The sequence below is a fragment of the Canis lupus genome, chromosome 21 (genome assembly GCF_011100685.1).
Source record: "Canis lupus familiaris isolate Mischka breed German Shepherd chromosome 21, alternate assembly UU_Cfam_GSD_1.0, whole genome shotgun sequence".
Lineage (NCBI taxonomy): Eukaryota > Metazoa > Chordata > Mammalia > Carnivora > Canidae > Canis > Canis lupus.
In genome coordinates, this window is record NC_049242.1 from 5,094,644 (window position 1) to 5,107,039 (window position 12,396).

Sequence of the window (12,396 nt, forward strand, 5' to 3'; positions counted from 1 at the left end):
CTGTTTTCCTCAACTTTGCATGTGCAAGCAGGAAATAAACAAGTGTGAATTAAGGCTCTAAGTAAATATGTAGCAGTTGTAGTTTGGGGGGAGATGGGGAAGACTGCCAAGAAGAGATAATCATCACGGGCTTTTTTTTTCCCCCCAGTATGGGATGCTAACTAGACATTTGTGATAACTACATAATCAACAACATCTTTAAATATTTAATTTCTTGTCAGTTGTTATCTAAATTGACTTCAACTCATGTTTATGTAAGTGTGTATGTACTCCATATACACATATAACTAGATCTGTCAGAGGGAAGTGGCAAATTGAAGCAATTAGGTGGCTCATTCTGCAGGGACAAAGGAGGAAGAGGAGAAATCCGATGATGAGGGAAAGGAAAATTGAGAAAATTGTAACTTACCGCATAGATTTATATTTAGAGGTAGTTTGGACTTCCTCAAATGATATGTCTTGGACTGTGAGTCTTGGACTCCTTCCTACCTCAGCAATGGATTCCTAGCTGTGTTCAGATGGTCACATAAGTGAGTTTAACTGGCACCTTAGTGCAGGACTTCCCAGTTCCCTGTTCGCCCTCACTTAATGAGATTACTTACCAAAGTTTAGTTCATACAGGTATCCTCTAAGTACCTACTGTGTCCCAGACCCTTGGAGAGCTGCAGGGGGTTCACACTTCATTTCGATATAACCTGTAAAGTGTTTTCTTATTAAAATGATCCCCTAGTCTGATGCCCAAAGTAGTAACAGAAAGGTAAAATGCAGTACAAGACCTCTGGCTTATACATTCCGTTGCCTGACACCAGGGTCTTCTGAGATCAGGTGAGCATGGTGGGATTAATTTGGCCAACAGACCTTATCTGGTCTGCACACCCCCCACCTGGCCAAGCCTCCGCCCCAGTGGGCATCTCCACAGCTCCCACCTCCCAGATGGTACAAAGTGGTACCCACTGGCGCTGCACCTGGAGGTATGACCCCACAGGGCCTACCCTCCATCCAGATTGTCCAGACTCTGCCCGCAGTCCAGCTGGTGCATACGTTTTGAGGAGAACCACTGGGACTTAAATGTGCCCTACACAGAGACCCCAACTCGCTGGGCTGGGCTGGGCTAGAGGGAGGGGAGCTGCAGGCTGGGCTTGCTAATAAAAAAGAAAAAAAAAAAAAAGGAAAGGATTCTCCAAGGTCCTGTCGCAGAAAAACACTGTCCCATGGTGACTGAACACTGAAGTGTAAGGATCAAGAAGACTTGGGTTACAAGGTCTGCATCTTTCATCCCTTCTTCCCCAAACCCCAGCCCTGGACATCACAGAAGGAGGATCACATTGTTCAGAGGATGGGTGCTCTGATTCAGACATGTATGTCAAGATAAGGAATTAAGTGCACCATCCTAAGCAGCAAGCCAGAAAAATCACTCCTTCAGGGTTGGAAAGAACTTGCCAGTTCCCATTGGAAAGAGAGCTACACACATCATTTAAAAAGCTGACCTTTAAGTAAGTATGCAGTTACCTTTTTATCCCCAGCACACACCATAGAACCATTGCCATTATTTTAAAAAGTTAAAAGGACGTGGATTAAAACCTCGTTTCTGCCACCTACTCGCTGAGTGAACTTGAGACAATTATTTGACATCTCTAAGTATCAGCTCCCTTTAAAGGTGTAGTAATAGTAAAACCTAACTCATAGGCCTGGTGTGAGGATGAAATGAGATTGCATGCATACATTTTTGTGGCAATATCTGGCATCAGGTAAATGTTCATTAAGTGCTAACCATTATTATCACCCCTACTTCTAACTTGGGCAGGGCAACCCGACAGGCTGCAGAGCCTATGGACCTAATGCCTTGCACATGCCTGAAACCCAGATTATAGAAGAAACCCTTGCTGTTTATTCTAATACACGATATAGTGGCAAATAAGGAAACAGCAGTCAGCGGTATTTGTGACTTTCCATGGTAACCATTTCTGTTTACCCCTCTTAGCTGGAGGAAATGAAAGCAGTATTGGCTGAATTAGTTGGAACATGCCATTCAGTTTTTACCACAATGTGGTAAGAATAGGGAATATGATTATAAAACTTCTATGTATCAAGTACTTGGAAATGTCAAACAGAATTTGGGGAAAAGAAGGATAGATTAATTTACATATAGCAAAACTTTGTTGACTCAGTTTTTATTTCACTATAATATTTGGACAAGAGTTTGGCTGACTTTAAATATATAATAAGCATGATTTTCTATGCAAATAATTCCAGAACCTTAAAGTACTTGGAACCTTTAACCTGGTAGTAGAGGAGGATGATAAATAAATAAAGTATTTATAGTTTGTAATAAGGGCTCTCAAGAGGGTAAATTGGGCCTTGTGTCCTGCCACTTACTAGCTATATGATCTTAAGTCACAGATCCATAGAATAATAGAATTTGAAGTCATCTTAGAGATACATTACAAAGGCTTGATGGACTACAAAATACTAAACAAACAGATGATTATTGATAAATACCATAATACCAAATTATAAACTATTCTTACCTGGTAATGTAAGCAGCCTTTAAAGACTTCTATTAAACACTCATATTTCTCATTTGAAGTGCAATACATCCCATAAAAAACATAAAACCCATTTCATTAGATATTCTATATTTTAACATTTTCATAATTTAAAACTGTTTTTCTGCCAAGTGGACTGAGCTAGTCTTTTGTAGGGAAAAGAATCAAGGTGTTTAATGGGTGTATGGGCCAGCCCTCATAGGCAAATGGTTGAAGAATAACAGATTTAGGTGCTTCTGAAACATTAAAATCAACAAGAATATAATAATGAAGATGAATACAAAAAAATTAGAAAATGCAACAAATATTTTCCTTTTAAAATGTATTGAGCTGCTTTTGCACAGGTGGTACTCCACAAAAATTGAAATCAGAATATAGACCTCTAGGAAACTGAGACAACAACATAGTTATCTCATTATTAATAGAACTGTTCCTTATAATGGCTCTCTTACGGTTTTTTTCACATGCTCAATACTGAACTTAAAAGTTCTTCCATTTGATAGGAAATATTCCATTAAACATCAAATACATACATATCTTCACTCCTCTTCATTTAAAATTCTGAGTGTAATCGCATATTCACGGAGCTTAATTAATGTCTGTGAAATGCTTTAAGTACATTGGATGAAAATGATTACGGAACATCTTTATCCAGGAGAGCCCACTTGAGGCTGTTTTGTCTTACAGATCTTATACCTCCTGACAGGACGTCATGCGTATAGAAGGCACTCACTACATATGATTGGATCATATGTAATCCTTCAGTAGTCAGATTTCAATTTTTACTCTAAGATCTTTTCCACAGGCATCGCAGAGTAGCAGTATCTTGGGCATGATCATCATGTCTCAGCATTTAATGGAAGTGCTGTCAGGCTTTCAGAACTGATACACACTACCAAACACAGAAGAGACTGATGTATAAACCCAAATACCAGTTTGGAACTTTACAGTGAGAACGGTCACATTTAGCAGGCCAGAATACCCAAATGCACTGATGAATTTATCCTTTCCTACACGTAGGGAGACAAATTACAAGCTAAGTTGCTTGTCATAAGGAATCTGAACCAAGGTATTTGGTAGAAACATTGCCGTGTCTCTTGTCGGAAAGCTAAAAGTATGCCATCTCCATCTCTCCTATAGGTTTTTGTGTGCAGTGTGGGGGTAGCAACTATCTATGGACAGTGCTGGGACACAGTAACAGGTCACTATTCTTTGAGAGCCCCCTTTTTTGTTGTTGTCATGCTGACCGTCATTCATGTGTTGTCTCTTCGAAGCAGGTAAAATCAAATAACTAGGCAGTAGCTTTATATGTACAAAAGTGACTGTGCTCTCCTGCTTATACCTGATCTCTAAATTGAAATGTGGTTGATGCTGAAGTAGAGTCACTAGGGACATAGACTCTGGCAAACTACTGTCCATCTTGCTCACCTCTGAATCCCTGGCACCTTGCAGAAATTCGGTCACACGATAGATTCTCAATAAATAGCTATAGAAGAAATGAATGAATAGGTAAGTTACTATTACAAATGCCTGACCCCATTCTGTATATTCATTTTTTACCTAATTTCCTGCTCAGAAGCTAACTTTTTGGAGCTCATTTTCTATAAATGACATGACTGAGAGAAAAATATGTATGTGTGAGTGCTATTAACTACACATTCCATTCCTTTGCCAGATATGTGATTCTTGCCTACCAGGAAACTTTAACCTTAAAGTGTACAATTGGTTGGTTTTTAGTATATTTTAAAAATGGTGCCACTATCACCGCCATCTAATTCCAGAGTATTTGAAACCCCATGCCCTGTAGGAGGCACTTCCCATGTCCCCTTTCTTTGGATTCTTGCAATTACTAATCTACTTTCTCGTTCGGTGAATTTGCTTATTCTGAGGATTTCATATAAATGCAATCATAAATGCATAGTTTATCTTGGAGAGTGTTCCATGTACACTTGAGAAGAAGATGTGTTCTGCTGTTGTGCGGGGTGTTGTGCATACATCAATTCAGTTTGGTTGGTTGCCAGTTTTATTCAAGTATGCTGCTCTCTGGTTGGTCATCTGTTTATTCTATCCATCATTAAAAGTGGGGTAATGAAGTTTCAAACTATTGTCATTGGGTTGTCTGTTTCACCCTACTGTTGGTTTTTCTATTGTCTATCTTGAGTCTGTTTTTTAGGTGTATATATATTTATAATTGTTAGGACTTCTAGACAGAGGGAACCTTTTATCATTCTTTGCCTTTGCCTTTACTTATGCTGGTCTCTTTTCCAGGCATGTCCTAGGAATACCTTTTCATCTCTACTCTGCTGAAATTTTACCATTCTCCAAGACGCATCTTGGATGCTGTTTATTCTGAAGTAGTTCTAAGTCTTTCTGGTAGTTCTGCTCACTCCTATTTTCATGTATCTTTACCCCTGTTATGGAATCTGTTTTTGTTTCTCTATTCCTAATTAAAGAGACTGTTCTAACTTTGTATCTATTCCATACCTATTATAGTAGGTATTTAATACATATTTATTTTTTAAAAAGATTTTATTTATTTATTTGACAGAGAGAGAGAGAGAGTACAAGCAGGGGGAGTGGGAGAGGGAGAAGCAGATTGCCCGCTGAGCAAGGAGCCCAATGTAGGACTTAATTCCAGGTTCCTGGGATCCTGACCTGAGCCAAGGGCAGATGCTTAACCAACTGAGCCACCCTGGGACCCCTACTAAATATTTCTAACATCAAAAAGAGAGTAGCCTTGTTTGAGTGATCCTGATGATTGGTGTAAGATAGTGGATAAAAGTCACAAGGAAGTATATTTTAAAGAACTATATTTTAAAGAACCTTAAGATTTTTTTCCCCTTGTAGAGGAATCTCAAGCTTTGAATGGAGGGATGGCAGATGTTCTAACCTCAGCAAATTATCCTTAAACGCAACTGAAATCCAAGTTAGAGATCTTACTTCATTTTTCATGTCCCTGGATTGGACTCTTTCTCCAAGATTAAAACAGCAAGCTATGGTACATATCATGGCTTGGCAAACTTAGAGCATTTTGGAATCCTCTTACTTTCCCCTCTCTAACTTCTGGCCAAATGCAAGATTGTGATGAGGCATGAAGTAGAGAAAGCTGTTGAGTGAGGAAGAAGAAAAAAGTGTTGCATATCCCTCTTGGGTTTCTGAACCAAGTTATGATTTCACTAGAGAAAAATGACATTCTATTGGAAGTCCTCTTTAAAAAGGGGTCTGTGGCTTAATGATGTAGGTGGCTCCTTGGGCTTAGCCTTCTGCACAATAATCCCTACACGGGAGAATTGGCAGCCATCCTCCTATTTGGAGTCCAGATAGTCCAAAATTGCAATATTCCACAAGCTTATGTCTCCTATAACCATAGGACATTTGATCTGCCCATTATCTTGCTCACTTATGCTCTTGGAATCATTATAAATTATCTGGGATATTATGAGCTTGAGATAATCGCTTCATACTCTTCAGTGGCGATGTTATCTAAGAAGATAACATCTATTACACTCAGTAGTTCTTAGCCTTGGCTAATCATTAAAACCATCTGGGGAACTTTAAAAATTACTAATAGCTGGGTCCCACCCCCAGGAATCTTAGTGTAGTTTATCTGGATGGCAACACACCTGTGAGGATTTTCAAAAGTTCCCCTAGATGATTCTAATGCACAACAAAGGATGAGAATAATGATCTAGAACAGTGGTTCTCATTGTGTGGGCCAGCATCAGCATCACCAAAAAACTTGTTAGAAAGGCCAGTGCCCAGGCCTCACCCTAGACACTAAATCAGAAACTCTGGGCTGGGGCCCAGCACCCTGCTTAAAAAGCCCTGTGGGTGATTTTGATGTACTCTAAAGTTTGAGAACCACTGGTCTAGAATGAAGAGACTCCTCTTTACTCATTTCAAGAATGTTTTTTTGGAAAGGGTAAGTGGGAATTGAATCAACTCAGTGTGTGAGGTGGGGGTTGTGTTCCATTTTACAGGCTGGTAGAGAGTAATGTAAATCTATAGTTCTCACATAGTGGTTTCCTTACATTCCCTTTCTCCACGTATAACAATTGGTAAGTCTTGAATTAAATACTGTGTATTTGTACCATGTAGATAGTTAATCTAAATAATGTATAGCACTTCACCCCACCAAAAAAGAAAAAAAATTCCCAGCAATGGATTGTCCTAAAAAATAAAAAATACACTAAAGAGGTGCCTGGGTGGCTCAGTTGGTTAAGCATCTGCCTTCAGCTCAGGTCATGATCCCAGGGTCCTGGGATGGAACTCCACATTGGACTTCCTGCTCAGTGGGAGTCTGCTTCTCTCTCTCAAATAAAGTCTTAAAAAAAAAAATACACCATAATGTAAAATGTCAGCTGGCACCATTTGAGAAGGAGGCCCCATGTTTTACATAAATAACAATTTCAGACCTCATACCTACTCAAACCAGTGGAATTCTGGTTTTCCCTGAGCTGACTGATTTGGTTTTGATTTGTGCTTCATTCATTCTTAAAGAGTAAATAAAGATGAGTCTAATGCTATTTTGCCCTGGGATGAAGACATTTCATGAACTCCACATCTGAGTTATTTACTTGTTTATTATTTGTCTTCTGTTGTTTGCCTTGTGGGAATTGTCACTTGAAACCACAATCCTACAAAAGGTATTGGAGGAGGCTAGGAGCAGCAGGCCGATGTGCCTGATGAATGGGAAGGAAGCTGCATAAAATCTTAGCATCCGCCCACTCTCAAGCCTGTGTGAGCAAGACCGATCTTTTGCCTGTCAAGCAAGAAGATGGTGCAGAAGCACTTCAGAGTTGATGTATATGGTGATTCAAAAAAAAAAAAAAATGATGAAGCAAACTAGGATCTTACTACTCAAGATGTGATGTGCGGACCGGCAGCCCTGGTTGGACCTGGGAGCTCTCTAGAAACCCAGAATCTCGGGCCCATCTCCCCGCTGCTGAATAGAATCTGCAGGCCAGCAAGAGCTCCAGGTGACTCGTGTGGCATGACAATTTGAGAAGCACGGGAGGTTATTTCATGTAATGATGTCACTTTTCTTCTTCTTGGCCTATGAGAAGAGAACACCCTGCTTCTAAAGCAGGCAGCTTGTCCTCCTCCACCATTCTGACGTTTCCAGTGGAAACAATAAGGGTCACTGGGAGGGGAAATCAGCAGGAATAGCTGACCAAGGAAGGAAGTTTAGGTTGAATAAAGGTTTGGTTCATTTTTATAGCCCCTAGAGGAAGAACAATACTGTACAGAAGCTGTTAATGATGGGCTGGATTCGAAGGCAGTAACCTGTGCCAAAATCCAAATGTGTTTTTACTCTAAACTTCCCTCCAGATGTCCAGTTATATTGCAGAATTTCCAGCTGGTAAGAACCCCACAGAAGTGGCTGTTCCCTAAAATACATTTAAATATAAAATACATCTATATTAACTTTATTTTCAATTTCTTCTGCTCTTCTAATAATTTCATTAACTTTCATTAGGCAGCAAATTATTTGGTGCTGATTGAAAATGTCTAGTTGACCTTGATGGAGAGATTTTAGCAGAGATTGTGCTCTGTTTAACAGCTCACACAGGTAACTATGGCAACTCTCCATTTCAGTTATGAACATGTCATACAAATCCTAAGTGAAAACAGCTTCAACCTATCAGTCCTCTTTAATAAGTAATCCAATAATAGTGGACCATTCAACCCAGAGAAAAGGCTTTCTCTTAACTGAGCAATAATTGAAATGGCACCAAGCAGGGAGAGCTGTAGTCTTAACATTATTGGCCAGCCCATTAGCATGATTTCCCTGTGTGTTGTTCAACAAAGAACCCATCTACTTTATTTCTTTTTTTAAAGATTTTATTTGACAAAGAGAGGGAGAGGGAGAGAGCACAAGCAGGGGGAGCAGCAGACAGTGGGAGAGGCAGAGGAAGAAGCAGGCTCCCCACTAAGGGGCAAGACGTGAGGCTCAATCCCAGGACCCCAGGATCACCACATGAGCCAAAGGCAGATGCTTAACCGACTGAGCCACCGGGCACCCCTAACCCATCCACTTTAAACAGATGAAGAGGGGTAGCTCAGGTGGCTCAGCGGTTTAGCGCCAACTTTAGCCCAGGGTGTGATCCTGGAGACCTGGGATTGAGTCAGTCCCACGTTGGGCTCCCTGCGTGGAGCCTGCTTCTCCCTTTGCCTGTGTCTCTGACTCTCTCTCTCTCTCTGTATCTCTCATGAATAAATAAATAAATAATTTAAAAAAAGAAACAGATGAAGAGAAAGCACATGTAACTGCGCAGGTAATTCTGCACACCTGTATTCTATTCCATTCAAGTGAGCCTTAAAAAAGGTTTCAACAGCCAAACTGTGGGAGGAGCCTCGGTGTCCATCGAAAGATGAATGGATAAAGAAGATGTGGTCTATGTATACAATGGAATATTCCTCGGCCATTAGACACGACAAATACCCACCATTTGCTTCAACGTGGATGGAACTGGAGGGTATTATGCTGAGTGAAATGAGTCAATCGGAGAAGGACAAACAGTGTATGTTCTCATTCATGTGGGGAATATAAATAATAGTGAAAGGGAATAGAAGGGAAGGGAGAAGAAATGTGTGGGAAATATCAGAAAGGGAGACAGACGTAGACTCCTAACCCTGGGAAACGAACTAGGGGTGGTGGAAGGGGAGGAGGGCGGGGGGGTGGGGGTGAGTGGGTGACAGGCACTGAGGGGGACACTTGATGGGATGAGCATTGGGTGTTATTCTGTATGTTGGTAAATTGAACACCAATAAAAAATAAATTTATTATTTAAAAAAAACAACAAAGTAAAGACTAAAAAAAAAAAAGGTTTCAGGAAACAGTGGGTGTGGCTTCCCTAATTTGCCCATGGACGCTGAGAGTCAGCAAGAGATTAGGAGGCAGGCAGCCCGCATCCCAGGTGGCTCAGCGGTTTAGCGCCTGCCTTTGGCCTGGGGTGTGATCCTGGGGACCTGGGATTGAGTTCCGCGTCGGGCTCCCTGCATGGAGCCTGCTTCTCTGCCTGTGTCTCTGCCTCTCTCTTCCCTCTCTCTGTCTTTCATGAATGGATGAATAAAATCTTTAAAAAAAGAGAGAGAGATGAGGAGGCTGCTTGCTCTCTGGCGGCACATAGGAACCGGGTTTGAAATCACTGCACTGACCTTCCTCCTCAAGCCCTTTCCGCCCCTGGCCACCATTCACTTCCCTGTGTCCTTACCCATGCACACCATCGTCAGGCTCAGCCACCTGCTCGGTGGCTCCCCATTGCCCCACAATACAATGTCCACGTGGCATGCAAGGCATGGTCTGCCCTCTGCCTACCTGGTGCCCTAGCACAGGGACCATATACCCCATAACCTGGTTTTACTGATTCTCACATATTCCCGGCATCCTCATTCCTCTGTGAGTCACTTGTGCCCATCCTTACCTTGAGCTGATCTCTTGGTCCCCCAGACTGGAATCCTTCTGGCTCAGCCCAAATGGGATTGGCCTCTGGGAAGCTCTTCCTAATCACCCTCATCAGAATTAGGTCCTTGCCCTGTCTTCCAGGTACATGGGGTTTATGCCTCTGTTGCAGCATTGGCTGTGAGCTGACTTCTGTGGGGGTGAGGCTGTGAGGGCCATAGGGATAGGGACTGGGTCTGTGTTGTGCCATCTTCAGGGCCTCACGTGGGGGGCCAGTGCACAAGGGCCACTTGGTTAGTATCTGCCGAATGAATGAATGAATGAGTGAATGTGTAAATTAGGTTTATATTGTATCCCTGCAGGGATTATATATTCTTCTCCACACTTTCCAAGTGCTTCCCAGTCTCCAGGGTGTAACTCAAGCACAATATAACTGTCAGATGCCTTCTCTAATTTTCAGTCTAAAATAACTTCTCGGCCCAAAACCCTGACACGGTACTTGCTTTCTCTCCTGCTCCTTTTAGCTGGTTTCACTTCTCTCATAACATTTTACCTCTATTCCCACACAGTTAATCAATTCACCTAGCCTCTAGGTTGCCGCTGACCAGGGCTCACGTGCTGGGCCCCTCGGACCTCCCTACATAAGAGCCTGGCCCCCACAGATGCTCCTGTAGGGCTCACAAGTCCATCTCTCAGTAGAAACATTCCTCTCTGAAGGAAGGCTTTTCCTGGTGTCCCGTGAAGGGCTCTACCTGAAGTCTGAGCCCCATCTCTGCACATGAGCTAGAAGTCTCTGTAGGCTGGAGATGGCCGTGGGCCTCTGTGCACCAGCACAGCCAAACTAGAACCTATGCCCCTTGCTTCCTAGCAGGTAATCATCCTTTTAAAAAAAACACCTCAATCCCTTATTTTTCTCTTCAGCCTCATGGCCTGCCTCCCATCATTGCCTGGCCTCATAGAGTATAAGAAAAAAGCCAATCTGGAATATGACAAGGAAAGGAAGGAGGAGATGATTAAGGGCCTCATTTTATGCTTCTCTCGCTGAAGGACCTTTACTCATTGCCTCTCACTTCACCATTAGTAACATGTCAAGGGCTGCTGGAGGTCATAAATAACACAAACTGTTCATGACACAGAGAATAGACAGATAGTACTGATTCATTTAGGATTTCAAAATGTGTGTGCCAAGGCAGCATGTGTCCTGGGGAACCTGCTGGGGCCTCCCCTGTGCACAGCCTGGAGCCCAGGGAGACCGGACATGCAGAGGTGAGAGCTTTCTTGCAGGAAATGGGCATTGGCCCAGTTGGGGTTGGAACCTGCCACCACCTGCAGCTGCCCATCATGTTAGAAGCGGCCTTCCTACCTGTCCTGCCTCTTCTTCCATCAACTCCCCAGAGCCCAAGACTTGGACAACAGAAGTATTTCTGCACCGTGTCTGTGCCTTGTGACTCAGGGGCCTCACAGCCTAAAGGTCATCCTGTATAAGGCAATGTGCTGCTGCTCCAAGAGCCATAAACAGTCCCTGTTCAGTGTCTATCTCTCCTCTCTGTTTATTCGCTTCCCTGTCCTCCCCCCCCCCCCCCCCGCTCCCCAAGGAATCTGGATAAATAATGAACTTTCCAGGTCATCCAAGGGCAGCTCATTAACCCCCTTAGGAAAAGCCAGCAATGACATTTCTTCTTCCTAAGTGGTGGCTTAATGGCCACAGGCAGATAATGCTTTATCAAGAGGCAATCGTTGAATAATAAAATGGGGCTCCTGTGATACGTAATCATGGATCCAAATTCTTGGCCAGGGGTGGCAGAAGAGGAAACAAGGAAGGAAAAGAAGCCCAGGATCGAGAGTATCTTTAGAAAGCTACATCTGAGCTTCACACACAGCAGCTGCTTTTAGCAAACCATGGAAGGTTTAGTGTTTGTTTTCTGGTTTCACATTTACTCTTCTAAGTCCTGCAACCCCCCCTCCTTCCCCCCACCCCTCAGGTCCTTTCACTAAATGTATGCACATGTACGCGTGCGCAGCCTCTTCCCTCTCTGATTCCCCCTCCTTCCCCCTTGCTCTCATTCACACACGTGTTTGACTTAGAATAGACAAAATCATTGTGATGATGAGAAGACCTGGCGCCTACAGCATTTTAGCCTTTTAAATGTCCTTAACCATGTGTGCTCGGCAGAGCAGGTGCTGTGATGGACGTTTTACAGATGGGGAACCTGGGGTTGATTTGCTAAGAGGGTGTAATAAAGCCAGGATTTAGACTCCGTCCTTTCTCCTCCTCAGGTGGTCCTCCTGCCAGACCCCATCTGAGGCAACTCGTGGAGCTCTTGGTGTCCTAATCAGCTTGCATGCCGCCCTTCCAGCCTCACTGTGAGTGCTAAGGGCAGGGCCAGGCCTCCACGCAGGCATACACCGAGCACAGGACTATTGGGTGTGGGAGGAGGGACGAAT

General features: G+C 42.9%; 1 protein-coding gene and 1 long non-coding RNA gene across 3 annotated transcripts in view; one reads left to right on the forward strand and one right to left on the reverse strand.

Moving 5' to 3' along the window:
• The window catches only part of MAML2 (mastermind like transcriptional coactivator 2), a 342,775-nt gene that overhangs the window by 191,706 nt on the left and 138,673 nt on the right, over positions 1–12,396 (forward strand). The window lies entirely within an intron of this gene.
• The window catches only part of LOC119864942, a 41,785-nt gene that overhangs the window by 7,125 nt on the left and 22,264 nt on the right, over positions 1–12,396 (reverse strand). The window lies entirely within an intron of this gene.